This window comes from Molothrus ater, chromosome 1, assembly GCF_012460135.2.
Source record: "Molothrus ater isolate BHLD 08-10-18 breed brown headed cowbird chromosome 1, BPBGC_Mater_1.1, whole genome shotgun sequence".
In the NCBI taxonomy this organism is placed as follows: domain Eukaryota; kingdom Metazoa; phylum Chordata; class Aves; order Passeriformes; family Icteridae; genus Molothrus; species Molothrus ater.
In genome coordinates this window covers 110,679,435-110,706,846 of record NC_050478.2, presented here as the reverse complement: position 1 = coordinate 110,706,846, position 27,412 = coordinate 110,679,435, and the positions used below count along the sequence as shown (strand labels likewise).

The window sequence follows — 27,412 nt, the reverse complement described above, 5'->3', positions numbered from 1 at the left end:
CAAGGAGTCATAAGCTGCCCCTTTACCATTAACTTCTGATTTTGTGATGGTTAATTTTGATTCCCATCATTCCTGTATATGGAAAGCCCCTCACTTTTTATGTGGAGTTGTGTCCTCCCTGTTTGTTCCTTTGCTTTGCCCTTTGGCAGGCAAGACACCCTAAAATAATCTGACGGACAGAAACACAATTGCTTTTACAAGCACAACACTTGATTATATATTTGTTTTGAAAACAGTTTCCAGAGCCTAGAGTATGTCAGCAAAAGCCAAAGAAAGAGTGTTGATGTTGTTACAAGGTCAGCTCTTCAGAGACAGTAGGCAGCAGTGTTGGCACTCTGACAAATTATCACCATGGCAAAGATGGCAGCTCTCAGGCAGTGATTCAGCTGCTTTGACAATACCAAGGCTCCAGCTAAATGTGAAGATAAATTACTCATACTCCCTCACACACACACACACTCACATGCACTCTACCTTGGGAGTTTCTTAATGTCTTATTTTTTCCTTTTTTAATGAAGTTGCAGGGTTTAAGGAAAAATAGAAGCCATGTGCTTAAGGCTGACAGACCACAGTGAAAGTTCTTTTTCCTCATACACATATATTCTGTGCATATATACACCCACCTACACAGACACCTCCTATTGACAGGATACTATTATAAACAAGCTTTTCCTTAAACAGTCGAAACACTGAGATGTAATTCTCAAAAAACTTCCTTCCTCTGTAGCTAATTTCCATCTTCCCCTCTCATTCATGTAAGGGCTTTTTCACCTTTGTTTGTGGGGGGACAGGCTGCAGCAGCCTTCCCAGGCAAGAGACAGCATGCACAGTGGCTACACACATGGGGATGGTTCAGTTCCCAGAGCCAACATCTAACTGCTCAGTCCTGCTCCTCTTTTGCTCCCTGGGGAACATATTTTGGCTTCTCCCCTGTGCTCATTTGCCAACATTCTTATGACAGTAATAGCTGCTGCATAATTCTGTAAGTATTTTACACATACCTTGTGTCCTCTTGCTTGTACACAATGAATGCTTGCTTCTCTAATCTTAGCAGTGCCATACTCCTGTACCCCACATGGCACCAGAAACTTACTGATGGAGGGAGAAGTTTAGAGGCCATGCATAAATTGCAAGTCCTCTTAAAAACTACAATTATGGGCAGGTTTTGGAAGCTGCTCTGTAAAAATGTACAAATTTCACTTGGGCTTTTTTATTGGGATATTTTGCTTTTAAGTTACTGCTTTTGTTTAATTTTGTGGGTGTGGGAGGACAATTTAAAATTTGCAGGAATGAAAAAACAGCTTGAGATAAACTACCTAAAGCCTGCAGACTTGTTAGGATACATTGCCAGCACTATCTGCTCTGAAAAGCCTTTTTCCAGGCTGGAAAAAGCTATAAAATTCACTTTGCTATACAAGGTGCTTTGTTCTTAGTCTTGATTAAAAAAAAAAAAAAAAAAGCTTTTGTATCTATGTGTGCCCTGCAGCCTTGTCCTAGCTCCATGTTAGGGCAAGAATGGGGTGTGCATCAGCTGCCTCCTCTGCCTCTGCCTTGGCCTGCACCCAGCAGCTTGTAGCTGTTCCAGAGGAAAGGAAAGGAAAGGAAACCCAGCACAGGGAGATCCCACGCACCCTCACCAAGCCCCAGCTGGGACCATGTGGGGAGGATTCAAGCCTTGATTTACCATCCAAAATGTGCTCCCAGGAAAATATTTCAGCATTTCTGTGGGAGCAGGTTCTTCCCCCAGAAAAGGTACAGGGAAAAATTGCTGAAATGCATGGGAGAGCATGTCCATGGGCAAGGGCCAGAACCAGGACAGTGCTGCAGTTACTGGGTGATGGGCAAGTCCACATCTCCCAAGCACACATGGCACAGTGGAGGCTCTGCTACTTCCCTGCTCAGAGGAGTTTATCCAAGTAAGAATTCTGTCTTTGAAGCATGACATGACCCAACTAATCATCCTCCAGGGCAAGGTGGATCCTCCCTGCTCCCTCCCCACTGGTAGCCCTTAGACTGCAGTGGGTACACAGTGTGAAGCAGGAGAATGCAGACATCTGGCTGCTTATAAAACAGCAGCATTAACAGGGCTTTCCTAGCAATTGCTAATTCCAGGAAGTCTCCTCTTTTTCCTATGAAGAGCCATTATGAGGAGAACATCAAAAAATACTCAGAAGTGTTTAGAAACATAAGAATTTCTTTCTGGAAGTACTGGGGTCTTGGAATGGTTCAGAACTCTCAGGAACAAATCGCTGTCTAATGATAATAAGCATCTCTGTGATCTTATGCATCTGACACTAAAAGCTGGAATTTTGCACAATGTCCTCCTGCATCAACACAGCTTTAGTATGTGCATGTCTCCATCCTTCCTAATCGGAGGTCATGCAGCCATGAACTCACTGCCCTATTGCTATTTATCCTTTGGTGGTTTTGCTGCTTCTGAACAGAACAGGCTGCACACAAGCACATCACAGCTGAATGCTGTGCCAGCCTGCCTACCTTCCCCCCTTCGTCCTCAGGATGCCTTTCAGCAAGACCTGGACTTCTCTGGATCAGCCAGTGTGGGTTGCAGGAAGGTCTCAGTTTGCTCAGGCTGAAGCAGCACAGGAAGACAGGCAGAAAGCCAAGTCCGCTGCAGAACTTGGCTGTTTTTCCAAAGGAGAGATTATCACATTTTTTTCCCCTTTCAAGAAGATACTTGTCAAGGGAGTATTAGTGGAAAATGGAAAGACAGAGCTGTGTTCCTGTGCCTGTGATCAGGTATGATTACAGACAGAAAAGATAAATGTACTTTCAGTGAGTGCAAGGGCCACTGTCAAAGCCACAGGAAAGGTGGAAGCATTCTCCCATTAGGGGAATACATAAAAGGCAGGAGAGAAAAGTAAGCCAGGCAGTGTTTTCAAAATGAGAACGTACATATGGATGCAGGAGCCTAATTTTAATCACCCACGTATGAAATGTTTGGCCCAGCTCCCAATCTTTTCTGAGCAGGAGCAGTTGTGTAGGATTCCCTTTCCTGGCAGGTGTGCAGGTTGTTCTCTCTCCTCTGCAGAGGGGTCCAAATAAACACTCCTGACTCTTCTCAAGGGGAAAAGAGATGCAATAAGGAGAAGCCACCCGTGCAGCAAAGCACTGGCTCCTCTCTGGCAGTGAGAACAGACATCCATCAGGACTGCTGGCAGGTGCATTCTCCTCCCATCACCATCGCTGCTCCACAAGCAGGTGTCAGGTCTGGAGGAAGCCTCATTTCCTGTCACCCACACCACACAGATGCTGGTAATACTCCTTTATCAGGGATGGAAGGAATCACTAACTCCTTGAGCTGGGGGAGAGTCTCTGAAAGGAGGGACTTCTTCCTTGCTAGGGGTGCCATATGCTGCCTTTTACTTCAGAAAACTGTAAATGCACAAAAAAGGGGATTCTCCCTTTTTTTTTTAACCCGACACCTATTTGTCCCAGACATGCTGTTCAACATGCACTGCTTACAAGCAACAACACTAGGCCTCTGTTATTATTCTTACAGGTCTTAGGGCTTAAAATAAAAACCATCCATGTCTAATGAGGGGAAAAGATACTACAAATAACTACAAATTACATTGCCCAGATGCAGAGCTTGTCCTTTTGTTACCATTAGGCATCAGTCTGAAGATCAGCAGAAACGTGTTTGCTAAAAATTGATAATCACTGACTTCCTGTTTTATTTTTAATACATGCTTTGCAGATTGTCTTACCCATTCGAGGAAATGATAGCTCTCATTTCACTGCTGCTGACACTGTTCTGCTGCCTCACAGGAAAGAAAATCAAGGAAAATGAGAGCTTTCTCACAAGGAGGTTAAGATGCATGTTTGTTTACCCAGGAGTACTGGACAAGAGGGGCAAGTATTGACCAGCAGCATCTTGCAAGCCCATTCATTACTCAGCTGCTGGAAAACCAAGTATCATAAATATTTCATTGATTTTCAGGAACCTAAAGCATGAGCCATGGTACTGACATTCAGAGACCTGGGAGGAGGGGAGAGGGAAATGCAAGAGAGGTTTTTTTCAGCACTAGCTGTGAGTAGCTTGTCCCATCTCTGCTTAGAGATTGAAGGCCCAGTCATGGCAATATCATTAAAATCTCAGATAAAAATATTCCTTTAGAAAAATTAGAACTCCCATAACCTAATGGGAGCCAAAACCAAAGCAAATGGAAACAAAAGCAACTCCACAATAAAAACCTGAAAATGCTTATAGATCCTGAAAGCAAAACACACCTGACTATATACTGTGAATCACAAATCACGGCCAGCAGCAGAAAGTATTTCAACACTCTACTGGTTTTCGAGTTTGGACTCAGCTCTACTTAAAATTTTATAGGGGAAAAACAATTTCAGTAATTCCCCTTTGTAAAATATAAATTTCCACAGGCAGGCAAGTCTCGGGTTAACCAGCTCCAGGACTTCAGATCCTGCCTCAGTGAGAACATTTTCAGAGATGAGATACAAAGGAACATTAAATAACTCTTCCCTTGCAAGCTAAAAATAAAACACGTGAATTCCTGTTTCCTTTCAAGACTCTAAAACAAGTCTTCAAACAGTTACTTGAAACAGTGTCTCACTGGTTTGTGCTACAACTCATCCTTCGCTTCAATTTATTTTCTGTCAGTCCTTGGCAATTTGTACAGAAAGTTCAAAAAATTACTGGTGTGGGTATTGCCACCTATGGAAAATACTGTCCCTCTCAACTCAACAGCTAACTCCTGCTGTGCTTGTATTAATGGATGCAAAAAGTACATCCAGTTCCCCATCAAAGGCACACACTTTGCCAGTGCCCCAGCATTTAACACAGGCAAGGCTCCCCTCCCTCCACACCATGCCCACTGCTCTCCACACACACTCAGCACAGGAGCTGGTAGGTGATTTGACACATCCCTCACCCAAAATGGCAGGGGGCATTTTAGTGTCCAGAGATGGACACTGCCCGGTGCACCAGCCCCTCAGCCTACACCAGGTATGTCTCTCCCCACCAGTAAAATCTTACTTGTATGCAAAATGGTGGTATGAAGCCTTTTCCAGCATGCCAGTGCAGCTGAGTGAGGATTCTTTGTGCTGAAATACTGCAGGGGAGTCTCCTGATTGCCTGCATCGATTCCAGGAGCATCTGCCTGCCTGCCTGCAGAGCCCGGGGCAGTGAGGAGAGCTGCAGCCAGCTGTGGGTCTGCCCTGGCTTACTGCTGCCAAGCCAGCAGGATCCAGCCAGCACCAAAGCATTCTGAAATCCCAGCTAGGAGATCTCCTCCGTGCAGGGAGGAGAGGGTCAAGGCAAGGTAAGAGCTGTGGCACACCGAGCCAGAGCACGACAGAGGAGCAGCCGGGCCACCAGGCAGCCCTGCCAGCCACAGCCCCACAAGGACAGACCCAGCTCCCAGGCAGCCAGCTGACCTACCGAGCAGCAGATCTATGAGGAGGTGGAGGTCCCTGTGTGTGCTCCCAGCAGATAAACCCTGGTACCCTCCTGATTCAGAGGCAGGGTAGTAAGAAGCTTTCCAAGGCTGAACATCGGTCAGAAATGATTTTCCTTAATCGCCTATTTATTTTGTCCTTTAAAAGTATGCTGTCAAGAGAAAAGGCTGCATTACAAAAACACCTTATCTGTGTTTTTCAAAGATGTCATATTACTTAAGGGACTGGTAAATTTAGCTTTGCACACATAATATTCAACTGACCTGGTCCATTTAATATGTAAGACCATTCAAGCATATACAAGGCTGTGCTAGAGCCCCAAATCCTAGCCTATGAAAAAAACCCTTAAAGTTGATGTTAAAAATGAGAAAATAATTTATTTTCATTTCCAACTGGTTAGTGAATGAGGTACTAAATAAATATCTTCTAATTCAAGGAGACTGAGGACAAAACATGACATTTAGGAAGGGCATTTGAGCACTTTGCTAGCAGAGTTAATTACCTGAACAGAGTAAAGCACATACCTGTGTGTTTACAAGATCATTGGTGAGAACAGAAGAAAAATACCTATAACACCATGGATATCACTAGTGCTACAGAAGAATTCATTAATGGTTGGATAAAATCAAGAACTACTTTGCCATTTTTAAGAACTACACAGACAAACACATTTGAATACTTTTAAAATACTTTTACTGCCTTTTTTCTGCTCATTTTCAGGAGTGTCTCACAGTCTTCACAGTAAACTAGGTCTCTCTCCAAAGTATTTATCTTCTAGCAATGCTGTATGTTCAGTGGTGTCTAGTCTGGGGCTAGAGGTACACCAGGAAAGAATGAAATGATGGGAGAAATAGTCTAAGATTTAGTTAGATCTATCTAAGATGCATTATGTTTCAAAAAAACCTGAAAACCAAATGCAGTACCAAGTAATTTAGTCTTCAAGAGCTGATTAACTCTTTTCTAAAGAAGATGGAGTTTCATACAAGCCCCCTCCCCAACATGACCCATCTTCTAAACAGTTACTTGGATCAATGTGGGGGGGATAGCAGCAGAAACAACACTATTTCCATCTTAATCATAACAATATACGTAGACTTTTCCAGTCTGAACTCTCTGAGTAGTGGTGGTGGTTGGGTGTATCCTCTCCTTGCATTTGGCTTTAATAGTAATTAAGTGGATTGAGTAATGACTCCAAAGCCATTACAAATGCAATGCTCAGGACACCAACAGGGCTTGGTGGTCACTAATTCCCTAACAAGGAAAGCAACTACAAAACTTAAAGCGCATGATTAACAGTGGTCAGAGATCAGCCACATGAAACTATGAAAGAGTTTCTTACTATTTGGGAAGGTCCAGCAAGTCCCTGAAGATAATTCAGACCTTCAAAAAAAAAAAAAAAAAGCAGCTTGTGTAATTCTTTGATGACTCTCAGGTTCAGTACACTGAAGCACAAGTGGGGAGAGATGGTTGGTGAACTGATTACCAGCTGTAGATGGCAGAGATAAAATTTAGCAAGAGAATCCCTCCCATTCAAGGGCATTGGATAAAGTGGAGAAACAAGTCTCTTCCCTCTAGACCCTCCATTTAACAAAAACAAACAAGAGCCAGAAATAACATCCCAGAGGGAATGTCTTTTTTCTTCTTTTTGGACTATATTTTTATTGAAATTGGAACACACTGGTTTACATCCTAGGACCCCACAGAACTTTTCCTACAGATACTTTTTAAAACCACTGAGATGGGCTGTTGTGCAGTGTCCAGATCCCCCACTACCAACTGACCCATATGGTCACACACTATGGTCAGAGAGAATGCAGATACAAGGTTTCCTTCAGAGACAATGCCACCAGAGAGAGATTTTGAGTTTTCATCTTCTTTCTGACAACTATAAACAACAGAAAAATTAAGTAGGTGGTTAACATCCATGTTCAGGTGTCTGCTCTCACAGGAAAAGGAGCTCTCTTGTAGAGGCAGCAACTGAACTGCATCAGGGACCTGCAGAGTGGCTGGGACCTCTGGAGGTCATCTGCTCCCAGCCCCTGCTCCAACAGGGCCACTCAGAGCTGCTTGCCCAGGACTACTGATGTCCTCCCCAGGAACTTCTCAGTTCCTTCTAGCACGATAGTACTACATATACAACATCATTCTCAGGGTAAATTTTAAAAATAGGGAATTTGTAAATGGTGGAACAATAGCAATGTTAAAGAAGAACTAAAATGCCCTGCAAAGTATAGTTTTTAAGTAAAACAGATGCTCCACAGTGCCACAGTTCAGCTATATGTCCCTGCACAGATGCAACAAAAAGCTGAAATGCTAATTTTCTGATTTGAAAAAAATTGTGTTGTTGAAGTTAAATAACAGCTGAACCACAGAGAACCCAGGAAACAGGGCAGTCTATTTAGAGCATTAACGACATTTTGTTTACTGCTTAGGATGAATTCATCATGCAAACAGTCCAAAGTGAGATCCTGGCAGGCTCTGAACATGCTCAGAGAGGCTGAGGCCAGAGACATTCTACATCCATATTAGGCTGTGGATCAAGTCCTGAGCTGGATACAACGGTTCTGCTCTGCCTGAGACTTTAAAAGCCCAATGATGGCAAATTAAATGCAGAATTACCATTATCCAAAACTTATTTCATCACACTATGGGCATGTTAACTATAGAAACGCGAAACTATGAACACTGAACTGGAAACCAAAGCTCCCACATCACCAGACTGAAGGAGGATGGTCAGAAAGATTCTTGTGCACAAGGAAAATGAAAATATTTGCAAATTAAAGGAGAAACTTTACTCCAAAGCATGAATCTCATATATATGTCGTATCAAATTTTTGATTTATGCCAAGGAAACTACAGAAGTAGCCTGCTTACTCAGCACAGAATTTATTTCTAAGAAAAGGAATAAATCTACCTCCCTAAAAATGTCACAATGTTTATTGTTATGATTAAACTGCAGAGTGCTCAGCAGTTTTAGCTGGCCTACGCACCAGTGACAGGCCAGCAGTGAATTTTTCTTTCCTTAAGCTTTTGGATACTGTGGGCAACACAGAACTATAGAATGGTTTGTGTTGGAAAGGGCCCTAAAGATTATGTAATTCAAATCCCCTGGCCATGGGCAGGGACAGCTTCTACCAGACCAGGCTGATCACAGCCCCTTCCAACCTGGCCATGAACACTGCCAGGGATGGAGCATCCACAACTTCTCTGGGAAACCTGTTCCAGTGTCTCACCAGCCTTACAGAAAAGAACTTCTTCCTAATATCTAATCTAAACCTACACTCTTTCAATTTAAAGCCATTCCCCCTTGTCCTATGCCTACATGCCCCTGTAAAAAGTCTCACTCTCTCCAGCGCACTTGCAGGTCACCTTTAGGTACCAGAAGGTTGCTCCAAGGTCTCCCCTGGAGTCTTCTCCAGGCTGAACAATACCAACTCCTTCTGTCTTCATATGAGAGGTGCTCCATCCCTGTGATCATCAGTGAAACAGGTGGAAACAGGACGGGCAGTTCTACTACTACATTTAAGCTTTCCCACAATGTCCATTATTATGGTATTTGAAAACAACAATTTGGGCAACCAGCAAACAGATCTTCACGTTAAAGTTGGAAATGGATACGAACTTTGGGCACTTAATTTTAACAGTCTGTGTGGAATGAATTGTATGCTTAGTATCATGCATATGAGCAAGTGTTTCCTTCACAGCCATGACTCAGGAAAACTGCTCTGGGAATTAAAAAAAAAAAGGAATGAAAGCTGTGCAGTGCTGGTCCTTCAGTTCACCACCTGACTGTGATTTCTCTCACATCTACATACAAGCACATCCTGACACAATTTGGATCTACTGGAACTGATGCTGACAAGCCCTGGACACTCAGATTCCTTCCAAAACCAAATTTTTCCCATTTGGATTGTTTAGCTGTTTGCACACGTGCATCAGTAATATCTGGCAACTCCGGGACAACAGAGCTAGGTGTTGCTACCCAATCTGCAGTAATATCACCATATTATGTACATTGAGGTACCAATAAAAGGTAAATAATAAATAAAATAAAAATACCAATAAAAATACTTTGTAAACAGAGAAACAGAATGCCAGATATAGAGGAATTTGGAAAAAAAAATTAATGCCAGAATTTAGGGCTTCAGTTATTTACTGCAGCACACCGAGTAGAGTGCTGGGCCCAGGAGACAAATTTTTTGTAGCCAATTGTAGTCAAGATTTCTCCACAAATTTTTTCATGTCTTCTAAAAGTAAATGTATAATGTGTCTGGAAAAACCCCATTGACAGAAAGATCCTGCCCAGCAGAAGAAAAGCAGTCACGCTGAGCTCTGGCTTTTCCCAGGGCAGATTTGTTCCAACTTAACGCCGGAGCTGTTAGGGGGGCAGGCTGCCCAGAGTTATTCAATAACCTATTACAGCGTTCAACAGGGTTCATAACCACGTCTTGCAACACAATGGAGAGTGACAGCAACCAAACCACAGCTTCTTCTTTATTTGGTCCCATCTCCCTGATAAGAATATGTCTATATTAGTAAGTGACACTGGGCAAGGACGTGCTCCTGAGAGCTGGAGCTGTTGCCTGCACTGCTACAACACCACAGCATTCCTGGCATGATTTTGGGCCTCCTTCCTCCAGAGGGCTCCTGGGCAGAGTTTGGGAGTTTGCAGAGTCCAGAGACATTTCCAGCAAGCTGTTTGCTTGTAGCCACCCAGTCTAGAGACTGAGTTCAGTGGTATGAACACATGCTGTGCCATCCCAGCTTGTCCTGGTGCCAGAGGCAAACCTCTGGTATGTTTACTAGAATAGAGTGTCAGTCAGTGAGTTATTTAGTATGTTGAGGTTTCTACCTCTTCAGCTAGATATAGGAATCTGGATGCCAGAGCTCTTTCCAAAATGATGTAAAAATGACATGTTGCTTAAAAAAAGCTCATTTCCAAATCAGCTTTTTCCTCTGAAATGTTAATAATAATGGTAATCAGACCAGCTGATTTATCTGAAAGAATTGCAGCTTTCCTTGCAGTCTTTAATACATGTCCATAGCCATAAATGAGAATCCTGACAGGTTGCTCATACCTAAAGCTACTTTTACAGAGGTTATATCCTTTATACTCACTGTTTCTGTGCTATTTTTTAAAATGAGCTGAACACTCAGGTGCTCTCAGAAGCCAGAATCTGACCCAATTAAGGCTAAGTCTGGCCTTCTCCTCTAGCACTGACCATACACTTGGAGCAAGAAACAAAGACAGAAATCACCCCCATCCAAGAAATGGCCATGCTCTGGGATATATACAAACAAAACTGTTTGGCAAGCCAAAGCAATGAATAACAGAACTCACGTAGGCTGCTTTGCCTCATAAAAAGTAAACTTCAGTTTTAATAGCTTCTCTAAGAATCAGTATTTTACATTCCACTGCTGTTAATTCCAAACAAAGGTTATCAAATGAAAAGGTGTGATAATAAGGTAGGACACATCCTAGGAGAGTATGAAAACAAAGATGCTCTAAAAAATACTAGCTTCTGCTCCTGAGTGTAGAAGGACTGAAAGTACCTTTTAGCTAGAAAGAAAAGCTTCAAACAACACAGTAGTTTTCAAAGTAGTTTTGGTACATACTGTGCTGCCTATTAACTGATGGCATACACCATGGCACTTTTTATGAATGAGATGTATCTCATTTCTTCACACAGTGCCTATATCAGTGCTTTTTTTCTGTACTGTCGTGTAAGGTGCAAATTCCTGGGATGAGGAGCACATCTCATGGTATCACATATCCTGAGAACTACATACTTTATCTATACTTTATACTGTCTCAGAGAGTGAGAGTTTTAGCTCCTTTATCATGCAGCCAGAGGCAAAGTTTCATCTCCAAAGTTATGTTTACTGTCAGTAGAGTGAGTCTATTCAGCTGACAGCCCAACTCCACTTCCCAGCTGATAATCTGAATGGTTTTGTTGTTTAAAGGCCATTTGATTAATATGATTGGAGAGTAACTGTCACAGAGTTTTATTTACAGTTGCACAGCCAATATTTTAAATCTTTTTGGACTTAAGACAGTTTTTTTTCCTTTCTTTTAAGCCTTTTTCTCTGGACCCATTTGTAGATGGAAACCTGAATTCTTTTTGCTAACAAAATCATAGAATCATAGAATGGTTTGGGGTGGAAGGGACATTAAAGACCATCAAGTTCCAACTCCTCTGCCAAAGGCAGGGACACCTTCCACTACACCAGGCTGCTCAGAGTCCCATCCAACCTGGCTTTGAATACTTCCAGAGATGGGATTCACAGCCCCTCTGGACAACCTGTTCCAGGGCTTCACCATCTCTGTATTTCTTCCATGTATCTAACCTAAATTTCCTCTCTTTCAATTTGTACCTACTAGTCCTTGCCCTGTCACTACAGCTCCTGATGCAGAGTTCCTCTCCAGCCTCCCTGTATGTCCCCTTCAGGTACTGGAAGGCTGCTGTGAGGTCTCCATGCAACCTTCTCTTCCCTGGGCTGAACAGTTCCACATTTGTCAGCCTGTCTTCATAGAGGAGGTGCTGCAGTTCCCCTCACCAACTCTGTGGCCCCCCTCTGGACTCACTCCAACAAAATGCTGTGGTCAGGCTCTGGTCAGAGCACCTGGGAAGTGACAGGACACCAACAGAAAAATCCTGCTCATGCTCTGCTCTCCCACTGCCCTCTCTGGCCTCCAGCAAACACTCAGCTGCTGCTTCTCACCACAGACATGAGGATTTGTATCTCTGCTGCTCCCTTTGTAAAGGAGTCGCCTATACACTGCGTTGTACTTCGGACATCAAAGAGAACGCTGCGAGTCTCTGTTATGCCAACAGCTACATCAGTTTTAGGGTAAGTGCTGGCAACCTCAGCACCACACAAGCAGAGATGACGACTCTGGCACCCAGCCTGGCCTGCACAGCAGTTATTTCTGTACACACGAAACCACTTGCAACAGCAATATAAACTCACAGTTGCTCGTATCTGCACATCAGCTCATGCTGTTCAGCACCCTTCCTTTTTGTAATGTCAAGTTAACAATTTTCCTGCATTATTATGTGGGAAATATGTTTGTCCATAGAATTTACTAGTTACTCTCCTGTCTTAACTGAAATATTTTTGTCTAAGCAGCTGGTAATCCATTTATTCAGGTAGGATTTAAATTGAAATAATGACTGAGTTCAGCACAGCTTCCTGAACCCCTTAATACATTGCTATACAAGGCCTGGGGGTCACAACACTAATCAGAGAATGTAAAACTGATGCTTTCCCTGAAGACGTCAGGAAGGCAACCTTTGTCTGGAATAAATTGCTGGGATGCAGGATGTCTTCTTTTTACTTGCTTCCAAACATGTATTCCTCTGTAGTGGGAGAATCTGCCTCACATTAATAAAAGGCTCTTTAATGAACCACTCAACTATGGTATTTTTAGTTGTTCAGTTGGTGAATTTTATAACTTTGGAAAATATTTCTAGAGTGGAGTCATACTGAGATATACTCATACCCTCTCCATGCTCTTTATGCCTTGGGCAGGACATTTCTCATCGAGCAGTCAAAAACATGGGGTCCAGTGAAGCAAAATGCATGACAAGCAAACACAGAAAATCTTATGAAAGAGATCAGAAAAAAAATCCCAAAGCCTTGTTATTACAGAAAACTGGGGAGAGGACCTGTTGATTTATGCATCTATGACTCCCACTTGCCAGAATTTTGTTTGTGTTTTCATCAGGTACAAGTTGAGTTTGTAAAAAACATAACTTCCTGCAAACTTCACTTATTATTTATCCTTACACCATTGTTTTCAGAGAGGAAACTGGAGCGGGAACAGCGAGTCTGAAAGTAAGAAGGACTATATACAGATGATCTTTTGAGGGGAAAGTGATCTCACAGTATTATAAATTGCAAAGTTATTTTCCATCATAAAGAACTTATTTAGGCAGACCTAAGAGGATTGGAGGATCAATAGAGAAATGTATCCCAAAGTATTATACAGCTTGGTCAAAAATATTAACTCTTTGCTAACCCGACCATGCAACATTCACATTGATGTCAAGCAAATCTACTCATGTGAATAAAATACAGTAAGCATGGGGCATTTACTAAGTAGGAAATAACATTCATCTGACCACACTGAACAAAACACATATTGAATCAAAAGGCTCTTTCTGAAGAAAAGGGAGCTTGCTAAAAGAGAGCAGCAACAACAAAAAATGCAGAGCTGAACAGAGGTGTAATCCTAACACCAAACACACTAATGACAGCAGGATTATTTTCTACTCAGTACTGGCCAATGTGCCATAAAAAAAGTTTTGAAATGTCCACATATTTATCTTCCTTCTGTTTGTCTTCTTCTGACATCTGTTCTGCTAAGGGCTTGAAGTATGGTAAAACCCAGGAGTTTTGAAAAGCAGTGCTTCATAAACTAAAATGGAAATGAACTTAGATGTAAGCCACTTTCTTTCCCCTGCGACAGTGCTGTCCAAGAACAAGTAGAGTTCCTCTCCTGCTCCCCGCCTGTCCTACCAGAATGCTGCCAGAAGAGTAGATGTCATACATAGTTCACGTGAGAAAGATGGGAAAGCCCAGTATGCTTCAGGATCCTCTATCAAGGTTGTTTTGAATGCTAAGCAGTGTAATTACTACAAAGAAACTGGAGGTTCTGTCAGCCTTTACTCCACAAACCACACTATATAGCAGAATTATTCCTGAGGAATTTAGGAACAAGAATGCTATGTGGTTTTTTTTGCTTTAGCAGCTTCAGTGTTTAAGAGACTGGAGATGTCAAAGTTCAGGCTGCCTGTGAAGCTGCAGCTTTGCCCTCAGTGTGTCCAAGACTTAGGGGTACAGCATTCGACTTTTCAGTACACACCTGTGCACCCAAATCCACATGAAGACAAATACAGCAGAAACCCTGACAACTACTCAAGGACCAAGGAACAACTTGGGTGCCATGAGCACACTTGGGAGACTCCCCAGCACCTGTAGAGAGACTGGTTCTATCAAGGATCTTCCTCTGCAGCTGGTTCTTAACATGGATAAGCTGCTCTGGATTCATTTTCCCCTGAGGGCTACTGTATAGGCCAAATGGGCAGATTTCCACAGGGACAAATAAGAGAAGTACTACTCATGCAGAGGTCATGTGCTCTACTGAAGCTTACATCCTTGTTCCAGTGTACAAGAACACTAAAGTACACCAAAGAAAATAACCCAAGGTTTTCTTTAAATGTGAAGAAACCCAACTTATTTTCATGCCAATCTTGTTCTCAGTCTTACTGAATCACTTTTGCTGAAATATTCCAAAAATACTCAGGCTGAGAAAAACAGCTGGCTAGAAAAATTTCAGTTCAGACATTAAAAGTTTTACAAATACTCTGAAAAACTTTAAGGTACTATAATGGGAACTGCTGGGCAACTTTCCTAATTGGTGGTGCTACCAATCTATAACATAGTCAGGAACTTATATATTTTAGTTATCACGGACTACACTATCAACTACCCTCCACTGAGCTGAAAACAAGCAGTAAAACAAAACCAGGAGGGAAGCAGAGAGCAGGCAGAGCTGCCAGGTGAACCTGCACAAGCCCAGTAAAACGGTTCTGTGGCCAGTCTGGCTGGTGAGAGACACACCCAAGGACAGTTTTTGTGTCTGCCATGGCATTACAAAGCCATCCCACACACATGCACATGCACATCTCCCTGACAGAGAAGGCTTCCACAACATGAGTAGTCTGTACCTCTCCCAAGGTCATGTGCCTGAAAGCCACAGCCAGGCAGACTGACGCTCGAATAAGAGTGGAGCCGTACAGGCTGTCGAGATAAAATTATCACAGGCGTATTTCAGCAGATTGAAAAGAAACCTGAGATGCATGTTCAGATTAGCTGCAAGAAAGAGGATCCCTGGCCAGGCAACAGGCAATCCTATCAGCATGCTGTAAGGAAAACTCAAGCAGGTTTCACACAAACCAACTTCTGGAGAAAGAGAACAAAATAGTTCCTTCTTCTGAGGCAGTAAATGAGTGTTTCAGAGCCATGTGATGACAGTGTGGTCAGGACTGTACCTCAGATCTATCCGTGTGACTACAAAGAGCACTTGGCATTGAAGTCTCCTTTCCAAATTCACCGAACAGACACAAAATGTTTCTGCTCTGACACACGTAGGACACAAAAGATCCCACCTAGGAGCTTATTTCTGAATGTACTGTTTACATTTCTCAGAACAATTCCAACTAAGTGAAAAATGGAGAAGATTTAAGAGCGTGACTTTTTTTCTGCTAACTCCAAAATAAAAACCAGCAAACAAGTACCTTGTAATATGTTAAGACACTTCAGTGCAATTGTGTCAGCTATGACAAAAAGACAAAGCTTTAGAATTTTTAAGTTTCCATGGTAATAAGCAGTGGGTATTACAGGAATTTGAGTATCTTCAGGCTGGGAAAGACTATTTGAGATAACCTACTTAATTTCCTGAGGGCATAAAGTTAAGCTATAAAGTTCTTGCATCAGGTCAAGAGAACTCCTGACACACCAGAAACTCTACTTCATGATGAATTACAGTCAGATAAAGCTGTCATTTGAGAGATTATAATACCAATGTTCTACTCAATAACTATACTTGTACAGGATGTTGCTTTTATGTCTGTAAGAGGGTTTTTGCACCTCTTACCTTCAGTAATGTGTGAGCCTATCTTTGGAGTGCCTGTTACACTAATATGAAGTGACACTTCCTTACCAAGGGTTCAAATTTTAGTTGACCTTCCATTCTGCCCTGGACAGGTGAATGAATCGGACTGTCAATTTTGTAATAACGAGTTGAATTTTACTTTTAATAAGATTTCCAGGGCAGATTATTTTTTGAACCATTCTACCCATCAATTTTTTATAGGGCCGAAAGAACTGTGGTTCTGGATCATGCATATGACAGCATAAAACAAGGATAAATTACAAGAGTTGATAAATAGGAGACAGAAGATAAGGAATTCACCTTCAATAAACAGTTGAACTGTGAGTACTAAGGTCTGGCATTGAAAATAGAACAGGAGATACTTGGTAAAGAGAGTGATGTGTGACTGCCATGTAGACTTTCCGTGGCCTTCAGAGTTAGAAATGCTCAACATCTCTGAAAAAAGACACAAAGAGTAATATTGCATTTAAAGCCATGGAAAGTTTAGGAATGTAATGCACTGTGTCCTGTATTGTGTACCACCAATACTTCCAGAGCATAAACAGAGATATTTAAGAGTGAAAAAGGAATGCATTGATGAATGAACAGGTGTGCTTTCCAAAAAGCCATTAGGGCAGAGGGCAGTAGCTGTCAGAAGAAGGGAGAGGGGTTCCTTTCCTAAGGAACAGGAACAGTTCTGACAGTCTGATCTCTTTTGGGATTTGATCCCATGAGGAAAGCTAAACCACAAAGCCATCTTGGAATAACTTCATTTTGATCTTTTGTCAAAGACCATCTCCCTTCCCTGTCCCACAACCACACCATCCAGTTTATTCAAGAATGCAGCTGGCCAGGTGACAACAAGAGGGAATGCCTTTCTCTCACCACTCCTCCAGCACAGGGTCTGTGAATAGCACATACCTACGGCACTTTGGCCTACAGAAGGGTCATGAAAATGGGAGAAGCAGAAGAATCACTGCAGAATGATCTGAAAGCACAGAGCATGAGCCACACAGGTTATTCACCACAATGGGGCTGAGGATGGCATCACAGCCAAAAGAAATTTGGTTTAAATTGTAAAGTTCTGATGGTATCATCCCACTGATGTGATAGTTTTAGCCAAGTTTCACTAGACAAACTCATTTAAATATGCTTGCCATTTTAAATTCTGCTACAGGAATCACAACTGCTGCATTTTCCAGCATGACAAGTAGAATAGATTTAGGTTGGAACCAACTTACTTGTTGCACAGAGTTTTCTTTCTAGAAAAATGGCAGTTTCTTTTGCCGAAACTTTAGCACTTAAAAAAGAAGACAGTTTAGAAGTGTTTAATCTGTTATCACCTGCTGCTTTTGTTACTTCCTGCAATATTTGGAAAGTCTTGCTCTTTATTTAAAAGATGAGTTATCAGATGTGGTGAATAATTCCCCAACACAATAATTCCCTGATTTGTTGCCTACATCAACATGGGAAATCAAATGACCCAGACTGTACATTCATTCTACTAATGGAGTGGAAAGCTGCTTCAAAACAATTACAGTCTGCAGCTGGTCCTTTCCCTTGCTCTGTTTCCCCTCCAGAGAGGGGGAGCAGAGGCAGAGATACCCAGGGAAGAGTGCATCTCTGCATCTCTGCCCAGTGGTGACAGAATTCTTAATGATGATATTTCTGCTCCAAAAGCGGGAGTCTCACTGTGCTAGAAAGGTCTCCCACTCTACTGGTTTCACCACAAATGTGCACCATCCCAGGAATGTCTCCATGGGCCGTGACTGACAAACCCCAATTTCTCTGCTTCCTCCCTGAGCCGTGCAGGTACAAGGCAGCTCTGAGTTGGTTTCAGCTTCAGCAGTTGCTAAAATGCTATGCATCATCACTGGGCACAGTGTGGTGCTAAGTGAACTCTGCAGCTCGTGAGTGGCATTGGAGCACATCCCACCAGCCTGGGGAAGGGACAGAGGGCAGCTCATGTTGCTGTCTGCTGACACATGTCCTGTGTCTGAATGGGGAGTGGGGACACTACACCTTCACACAGGCAATTTGAAACAAGATTTCTTGAGGCTTTCTTCCTTTCCCTTTCCCTTTCTCTTCCCTATCCTCTTGTCCTTTATAAGAATGTATGTCTAAAGCCAACCCCAGTGAAGAAGTGATAGCTCAGATAGATTTATCAGACTTCCGTTCATTCGAGAGATCTGTTTACAATGAGCACAGATCCTGACTGTCAAAGTGTCTCACCAAAGTCTTTGATCATGAGCAGTTCTGTAGAAATTAAGAAGCACCAAGCACACTGTGGATTTCGCTTAAAGACAAAAGTTTGTTGAATTTATCTGTACACGTACATCTACATTTGTGTATATATACATGCAGACATATATACTCATAGTCTACACCTACCTTAACCTGCAGGCATCCAAACTACTACATTTGAGCTTTTGCTTTTCAAATCTGTAACAAGAATGTGAGGATGGAAATTTAAGGAAGTTTCAAAAGCCTACAAAAATCCTCAATGAACAGGCTTTCCACATCCTCACATCCAGAGTATTAAAAAAATTATTTTAATAACTGACTCCTTATAAATGATTAATGTATTGTATTGCATGTAAGTGCTCTTCTGTTTCTAGGAATATCTTGTTGGGTAATATTCTCATTTGTGATTCACTGCATGTTCTTTTATAATTGCAGTGAAACAATGGTTTCTGGGTAAGTGGTTTTAAAAAGTTTGTTGGGTGCTACGGGAGATCAAAGTATAATAAAACTTACATGGAAGCAAAAGTCGTGCATGAATAACAGCACCAGCTTAACAAAGGACTGAACAAACACATGTAATTCTGAACAGGATGGACTGAATTTTTCATGCTGTCAATTCATTGTGGAAGGCTCCATTCAGATGAAAAGGCTGAGCAGATAAGCCTGCACATACCAGCACAACCCTTTGCTTCAAAAACACACATACATAAGCCTGGGTTCCCATGGGCAGGGAAACTCTCACTGCAAGATGCCAATATAGATCTTTACATGCAGAGTTTGGGATCCTCTGAACAGAGTAAATGCACATGTAAGAGCAGCCTCAGCAAATATTAATTAATGACTAAACCAGGCAGTCTTTGTTTTAGTGAGCAGAGAAGTGACCAGCGCAGCTGGGATAACAAGTTCATATCTCAGCACTATCAAGAAGCAGAATACAACTGCCAAATAAGTCAGATATGACACTTCAAGATCTAGTCACCTGTTGTTTTGTTTTGGTGAGGGAAGACATTGAGGCAGTGGCTGGGAATGAAATTTTTCTTTGCTGTCAGAAATAAAAGGAATTCTTTTCTGTAAGCATGAACTAAGTAGAGCACTGAACAACTCTTAACAGCAGATCATCCCCAAATTCAACCAAAATTCCTCACATCTTCTCCAGAACTCCTACTACTTCCAATACAACCCTGGTGGGGACTCCTGAATCTCACTTATCAGTCCCAAAAACTAGGAAAAAAAAGGGTTGTTAGCTTAGCCATCTGCATTTGGAAGCAAAATGCTCAGCTGCAGGGCTTCAGCATTTTTGACAGTAAAAGTAAATTGCAAGTGCAGTGATCAGCCAGTGAGCAGCGGTCTTTGTGGAATTAGTCACTCTTTCAGACTGAACACAGAACATATAGGTTAGCTTACTGCTTCCCAAATATCAAATAAAATTAAAATACAAAGAGGACAGCCTAATTCTGACTTAAACAGTGGAGTAAAAGAACACAGAACAAAATGTGTCAAAAGTAAGGGGCCTTTTTCCCAGAAAATGATAGAGTTAGATGTTGTAGATTTGTTCAGAATAAAAGGAATGCAGCAAGTAACATATTCTACCTCTATAAAGTTTGGGTTTGAGCAATTGTACTGAAATGCAGTGTTTTGAATGCAATATCCAAATATCACAATAATCCATTAATACAGAGCAATATGGCTATTATTTTGTCAAAATAAACTACAAATGGAGAAATCTTAGAGGCCTAAATTGCTCTGGGATTTCTTTATAGCCTCTTTGCAGAAATACTAACCCCAAACATAATGTGAAAAAAGCAGCAACTAAGGACATTCAGACAGAATGTCTTTCTTCATTCCCAGGTGAACAGAAAGCTCCATGACTTGTGTCCAAATATTTTGAAAGCATCAGCACCGAGGAGTGACAGGTATTAAAGACATCACCTACCTTCCATGATTACATGAACTGTATCAGATTGAAGAAATAAAACTTTTTTTTCCCCTTGCTATGGTAGTTATTTTCATTCCCCTCAACAGCAATCTAGTCTTCTATGGATGCAGTGGCATTTTAAAACCTGAAGTGTGAAGGTTATGAACTGAATTAACACAAAGGGCAAAAAATAATTTAAAAAATGTAGTACCAATATTTATACAGCAGTTTAACAGGCCATAATCATGATGAAGTCTGTGTAATTGTTTGTGTATATGAAGGGCTTCAGGGGGATGAAAACTGTAGTAAAATTTGATGTGCCTTTTAATCCCTGGATGAACTGCAAGGCCCTGCTGGAAGGAACAGTTCCTGCACTAGGAAATGCTGTTCTGTCACTGGGAGAGATTTGCAGGTGAGGCTGCCCAGCCAGGTCTGAGCTATGGATGCCAGGAGCCCTGCCAGGCCTGTGTGTGGGCCAAGGTGCCACTCTACAGCCTGGGACAGAACCAGGCAGGACCACCCCTACACCCTGCCCTTACACTGCACTGAGGGAAATCCTGGAATACCAACAAAACCAGAAAAGTGGTGCATTCAACAGGCTCCTCGGTGTGGATAGTGGAAGGAGCAGGAAATGTGCAAAATGTGCCTGCTGTGCTGCTGGCACCAGAGAGGGACATGTGAGGCTGGTTCTCAGGAGGCTCTGGGATGGCAGGAAAAGGCTGGCATGTTGCTGTGCTTCCACCTGCCCTCCTGGGTGTCAGCTCTCACCCAGCAGCATCCCTCTCTCCCCGTGTCTGCATGCTGTGGGACTCGGTGCTGCCTGCACTTTCATGCTCTGCTGTTATACAGCACAAACAGGGAATGTTTTCTGCTGAGGCAACAGTCAGTACAAAGCGACCAGAAAGACCCCAAGCAAAAGCCACCCAGAACAACAAAGAGAATTCAGAGTACACAAAACAAGTCTACACTATTAACAGTGTTGTGAATAACTTACCAGCCTTTTTCTACCTCTACCCTTTGAGCTTTAGTACCAAATGGTATTAGGAAGCATTCAAAACACCTCAGCTTAATTCTAAGAGGCTAAAAATCTTAATAGAAATTGCATATGGAATTCCTTTTCTTTTTTAAGCTTCAGAAATGCATGCTTTGAAATCCCCAGTGCTCTTGCATCAATGTGGAGGTGACTAAATGCAGCAAAGAGCAAAGATATTACAGGGCAGATTCTTATCTGCTTTTCATTACATTGTAGAGCTGCTCACATCTGTACCATGAGTTCAATGCTTGAACACAAACTGTTACTGTCTGACAAAAACTCTGCACCGTTTATCAAAGAGCATCCAGCCAGATTTTCAAAAGCAAGTTTTTTTAACTCCAAAAAGAATGTTTTCAAACATAAATTGTATTTCCCCAAGCCAATGCCAGTACCCCAGCAGTCCCCACGAAGACAGGTAACACCACACCCTACCCGTAGAAATGATGCTCCTCCGACCGCTTGCTCTGTTCCCTGCTCCGTCTGCCTCAGAGTGCCCAGATCAGATCCTGCCCCGGAGAAAAAGCAGAGTCAAAGGCTTGTGACACTCAGAGCCGAGTCCTGGAGCCAGGCTGCAGGAGGATCAAGGAGTACTGGGCTGAAGCAGCATGGATAGGAGATGTATCAAAGTATACTATTGCTCAGTCATCACACATAGGTAACTGAGAGCATCTCAGTTTGAAACTGCTGGTCACCATCTGGTGATAAAATATGGAGATGCCAAGTGAGTTAAAGTGAGCTTGTGCATACCAGCATATTTTAGTTACACTACAAAATGAAGCCCATCATCACTTTCATTCATACTGTGGTGTCTGTCCCAGCATTGCAGTTTCATACAATTTGTGTTAACTTTTTCCCTCCTTAGCTTCAATTACAAGTCAATTTCATCTTTCCATCACATACACATAAACATAACCTTCCAATTCAAGACACTTCTCATACGAAAGGAAGTTAAATGCAAAAGAGAGCAGCTGAGACCTACAAAGTCATGCCGCTCCTAAAAACAGGCACAGAAGTCAGGCATTGGCATGAATTTGCTAAATGATGCAGAATTAAAGTGTTAAAGGAAAAGACAGGAGTCTGGCCCTTCCCCTGCTTCACAACTCTTCAGTGTGAATTACAGAATCCTAGGAGAGCAGCAAGATGAGGCCTAGCTGACCTTTAAAACAATGAATAATTTCCTAACATGGTGAGATGTTTTAAATATACGTAACAGCTTTAAACACCCAAAGCACTCTCCGTTTAATTATTTTTGCTACATCTGAAATATTTGAGGAAAATGTAGATGATATCTCTAATTTGTTAATTACCAGCTGGCTCCTACCATGCATTATTAAGCTACTATGGCAGTGACTAATGCCTCTGACAATACTAAATTACCAACAACACCTTGTGGAGGAATGTGACCCAAGCAGCCTAGAAAGGACTACCCGCAGGTGTTTATTTTCAGATAAAGATGGTTTAGTAACTCAGGCATGGAGCAGTATCACAGTAATGCCCAAGTCTAGAGGAGGAGGGCTGCATCCCAAACCCCACATGCTGCCTACCCCATGAGCACTGCCATGGGAGTAACCTGGAGTAACCCAGACACCTGCATCCTGCTCCCTGCTCATGGCACAGATGTGGAGGAGGAAGAGCACACGGGGTTTTTCTCTGGAGGTGCTTTAGCTGCAGCCGTGACTTCTCACTCAGTGGCTTGGGCAGGGGTGCTGGATGTGCAGAGATGCACCTCGCACCCATGTCTGGGACTCTCCACTTCCAACCCAGCAGTCCCAAAGGCTTTGAAACAGGGAAGATGAAGACAAAGGAAATGTCATTGCCCACAGAAGGTCCCTCTGCACAGCTGCAGCCCAAGCACTGCCCTTCTCCTCTCACCTTTGAATATGAGTCTTTTTTTTTTCTCCCCCCACCGCTGTTTTTTTCTCTAAGCACTTTCTGCCAAATTGATTAATTTAACTAATAACATTACAGCTTGAACAGGAACGTACACATCTTAGTCGTATGTGTGTGAAATAACATTACTCTCCCTTCCAAGTCCTCCTGGAGTGGTGAGGAAATCCAGTCTTCTCTTGTGCATTTGCATTATAAAATTGCTGAACAAACCTATTCTGCTGTAAAGAGAAGGGACACATTTTCTTCCCTGCTCTAAGTAGGTCAATGAAAACATGATGTTGTGAGGATGAAACTGTTTTCCTCCATCTTCTTTCCCCTAATGGCAGTTTCAAATCATTCCAATTTAATTATGTTTCTAGTGTGAGCATAGTAACGCTGTATAATTATTAACAGCTGATGTACTGGTGGTCCTAAAGTCGGGGTTTGTGCTTTTTTGTGGGCTTATTTTAGCCTTAGATATTTACATGCAATTCCTACACATGGCCCATCATGGCACAGTTAAGAAAAGCCTGCAAAGAAATCTGGATGTGAAATGTAATGCATTATGAGGCACAAGAATTTAACACTCAGCTCTGAGACTGACACTGAGCTTCTACATTAATGTGATCTCCTTTTTAGGATGACATTCTGACTATCACCTCCTTTAAACCTGTGACCAGTGAACTTGCTCTGAATTAGCACTGGCATAAACAAAGCTAGAATATTTCCAATGGAACTACTCCAATTCATAGCACCTGGAGACTTCTCTGAATGCATTTCATCAGGAGGGATTATCCAGTAGCTGGAGAAACATTCAACTTCCAGCTATAGTCATCTGAATACTAAATGCAAACTAGCTAACTAACTAACAAATACTAAATGGCAATAAAAAAACATTTTGGGGGAGAACACCCTTCTCCTCAATGAGAAACAGGGCAGAAATTACATTACACTAAAGAGTAATACCATCCTTTTTTTAACATTTCTTTTGATAATACTTTAGGCACTACGTATTGTGCCTAAAGTATTATCAAAAGAAATGTTAAAAAAAAAGGATGTTGCTTTTCTACTGTCTATTTGAGAACAGATGGTGTAAATTAGTTTTGTTCACATTATCTGAAAAAAAGAAAAAAATTAATTCACCTCATGTAATGTCTGTTGCAAGCTCTCACTCACCCACACAAGAACTCCCAAGGCAGGCCCCCTTCTGCAGCCAAATGTTTGTCATAACAAAGGTTACACGCTCTTACAACCCACTCCTTGTATCCTTGTCCTGAAAACAACAGGCCTGCCTAGGACAGTAAAGCTAAGCACATACAAGTGGACATCACTCTGTCCTCAGTGTGAAACTTTTTACCCTATGAAACCCCATGACTTCAAAGGAAACTCGGATTTCATCCAAAGAATCCAATTACATATTTCAGATTTAGGATGGACTGTCAAGTGCCAGCTGACAAAGTGATGTCCCCAAGTATTTCAGGACAGTGATATTTGAGATGAAATGCAAAGCCAGCTGTTCATGCCTTATCTAAGGAACATTTAAAAATGAGGAAATTATATGATGATTAAGTGTCTCCTCCACCTCAGCAAAACACATTCCACTCGGCAGAGGTCTTTGCAACCAGAATTTAGAAGGAATGTCTGTCATTAAAATAATTCCATGAGTAGTATTATCACCAGTATCATCAAATCATAGGGCTGGTAGAAAAGATATGTAATCCACCTCCCACTGTGAAACAGAGTCAGATACATTTTGTTCATGTTTATTAAAGTCATTCCTAACACTTCCAGTGATGGAGACTCCTCAAGATCCACCGGCAGGGTATTTTGTGGATAAAACTTTCGTAGGGTTTACCTCCTCTTGTTTCGTTTTAGATCCATTTCTCTCTGTCCACGGCACAGAAAAAAAATTACTTGCCCAGTCTTGGCAACAGCCTGTACTGTGCTGTCTGTGCTGAAAACCTGCCTTTCTCCTACTCACTCCTCAGCAGACTGCTCTTCCTTAGGCACAGAAAACTTAACCCTTTCAGGGTTTCCTCCTGGGCTATGTCCTATGGCTCTCTGGTCACTTTTCCTGCCCTCTTCTCCTCATTCAAAGTGGTCAGCATTATCTTCAAGAGCAGCACTGCAAACTGAACACAGAACTCCAGCTGAGCACTCACCAGTGTGGAGATTGCTCCCTGCAGGCTGTGGGCCCACATGCAGCTCAATACTGTGCATTCCTGTTTCCCCTTTCTGTTGTGCAACAGCTCAACATTGCCAATCCACATTCAACCAGGGATTCACAGCAAACTCTGTCCTTTCCTGAAGAACTGCTGTCCCACTGGCTGTTCCCCAGCCAGTACTTGGTGACAACAGCTATAAGGACACAGCTCAGTGAACCTCCTGCAACTACATACCACCACTGCAGCCTCTGTGCACCTAAGAAGATAAAAATGCCCTTGCAATGCTGATTCACAAAAGGCACCAAGTTGTGGGTAGTTTATCAGCAGCACTCTGTGCAAAACTGCTGCAAAACACAGTTTGTAGGATACACCAAGGACTGGGCCTTGGTGTTTTGCATAGTTTGCATAAACTTCCCCACTTTTTATTTGCTCTATCTACCAGGAGCAGGGTGGAAAACCAAGTAGAACTATTTTTCCAAGGCTGAAATACCCAATTTTATGTCCTTGCTCTGTATAGAGCCTGTCAGTATAGGCAGTCAAGCCTAGTACAAGCCCAAGCACTCACCTACAGTGGTGCACAACAGAAAAGGATAGAAAAGGATAGGACCAATGACCTGTGAAATAGGTATGGACAGGCCTGGCTAGGCTGGGGTTCCTTTCTGGCAAAGCTTGGTTTCTCTTGGACATAACACAATGGATGGCTTCTTTTCTACTTCAGTATTTGGCAAAAGCTCAGGCTTTGTGCACAAGGAATTTATTTTTGCTTCCTGTAAATGAGAGTGGCATGAAAAATTATCTGTCTTCTTACTTGATGCTTTTTTCACAGAGAATACACTGTTCCAACAAAAGTGGATATTAAAAAGAGTAACAGCAAGGATTAGGCCTGTTCAGTCCAAGTTTCCACCAAATTGAGAGTAACTGCACATGACAATCAGCCACCACCTATTCCACCTTCCATGAAAATGTACTGTCCTGCAAAGAGCTCATATGAGTCTGGGACTATTGTTTTTCCAAAAGTCTTTAATCTTTAACACTTTTAATTCTATTTAGGAATACATTACCAGATTTAATGCAGGTGAAAAACTTGTGTTTTGGATTCTCTTCAACTATCCACTACCTTCTTTATTTATTTAACTGTATGATTTCTGAAATCCCATTTACTATCACCTAGAGTCACATAATTGCTATTTGCAATTATCATTTTAGCAAGTTTCCTCTGTTTACCCCCACTTCCTACTATAAAACCATTTTTTCAGTTGCTCTGCTAGCTTTTATGGCTGAGCTGAAACTTTACGTATCAAATATCAGAGCGAGGCTGAATGCATTACATACATATTTTCAAAGCCAAACTTATGGAAAAGAAAGAGTTTCACCTTTAATTATTCTTTTGCTGAGAAGCCTTCATTTCTCCATTGTTTCACACACAAAAATTCTGCAGGCAGATGCAACAGCTACTTTCCTGTTCCTATCACCCAACAGCCGCTGAGTTTATTAACAGAAGTCACATTTCATCCCCAAGGATGGCTCACAGGGAGCTTTAGAGCTTACAAGGGCAAGGGATTGCTCTGGCAGCTGAGGGTCTGCACCTCTGCTGATGACTCCTGTTTTGAGCTGACGTGGGTCTATGGGAGACATGCTTGGGGGGGGTCTCCTTGCAAGCCTCACACAACCTCTTGTTTTTGAAAAATGTGTCTCCTCCAGAAATTTCCTCCCTGAGACTCCTAGGCAAGCAGAGGAGATGGAGCAAGGATTGCTGCTGAATTTCCACTTCTGAATGGGCTGCCAGCCTGGCCTGCTTGCTGTGACTGTGTTTGATGGATCACCCAACTCTACAGCTGGAATCAGGGGGAAGACAACTCAGAGCTTTGGATGAAGAGGCCTGGAAGGTGGCAGAGAAAGAAAGATGGGAAGCGGGGACACAGAATAAGTTGTAGGGAAAGTAATATGATAGACAGTATTATCAGAAGTGGGGGTTTTAAGGAAAAAAATATGGCTTGTTTAGAGAACAGCCTGGCAGAGAACATAGCTTGATTCTCAGCTTTGTTAGGTTCTCCCTGCATTCCTGCACCAACCAGCATAATACAATT

General features: G+C 42.2%; 1 protein-coding gene across 5 annotated transcripts in view; it reads right to left on the bottom strand.

The window, feature by feature from the left end:
* DTNA (dystrobrevin alpha) overlaps positions 1-27,412 on the bottom strand; it is a 223,983-nt gene that overhangs the window by 147,821 nt on the left and 48,750 nt on the right. For 2 of the 5 annotated variants that reach the window (XM_054517651.1, XM_054517661.1), the window contains exon 2: positions 21,724-21,797. The exons of the other annotated variants lie outside the window; for them this stretch is intronic. The gene's annotated coding sequence lies outside the window, so the exon portion shown is untranslated. The remainder of the gene's footprint in view (positions 1-21,723; positions 21,798-27,412) is intronic. 5 annotated transcript variants of the gene reach the window in all.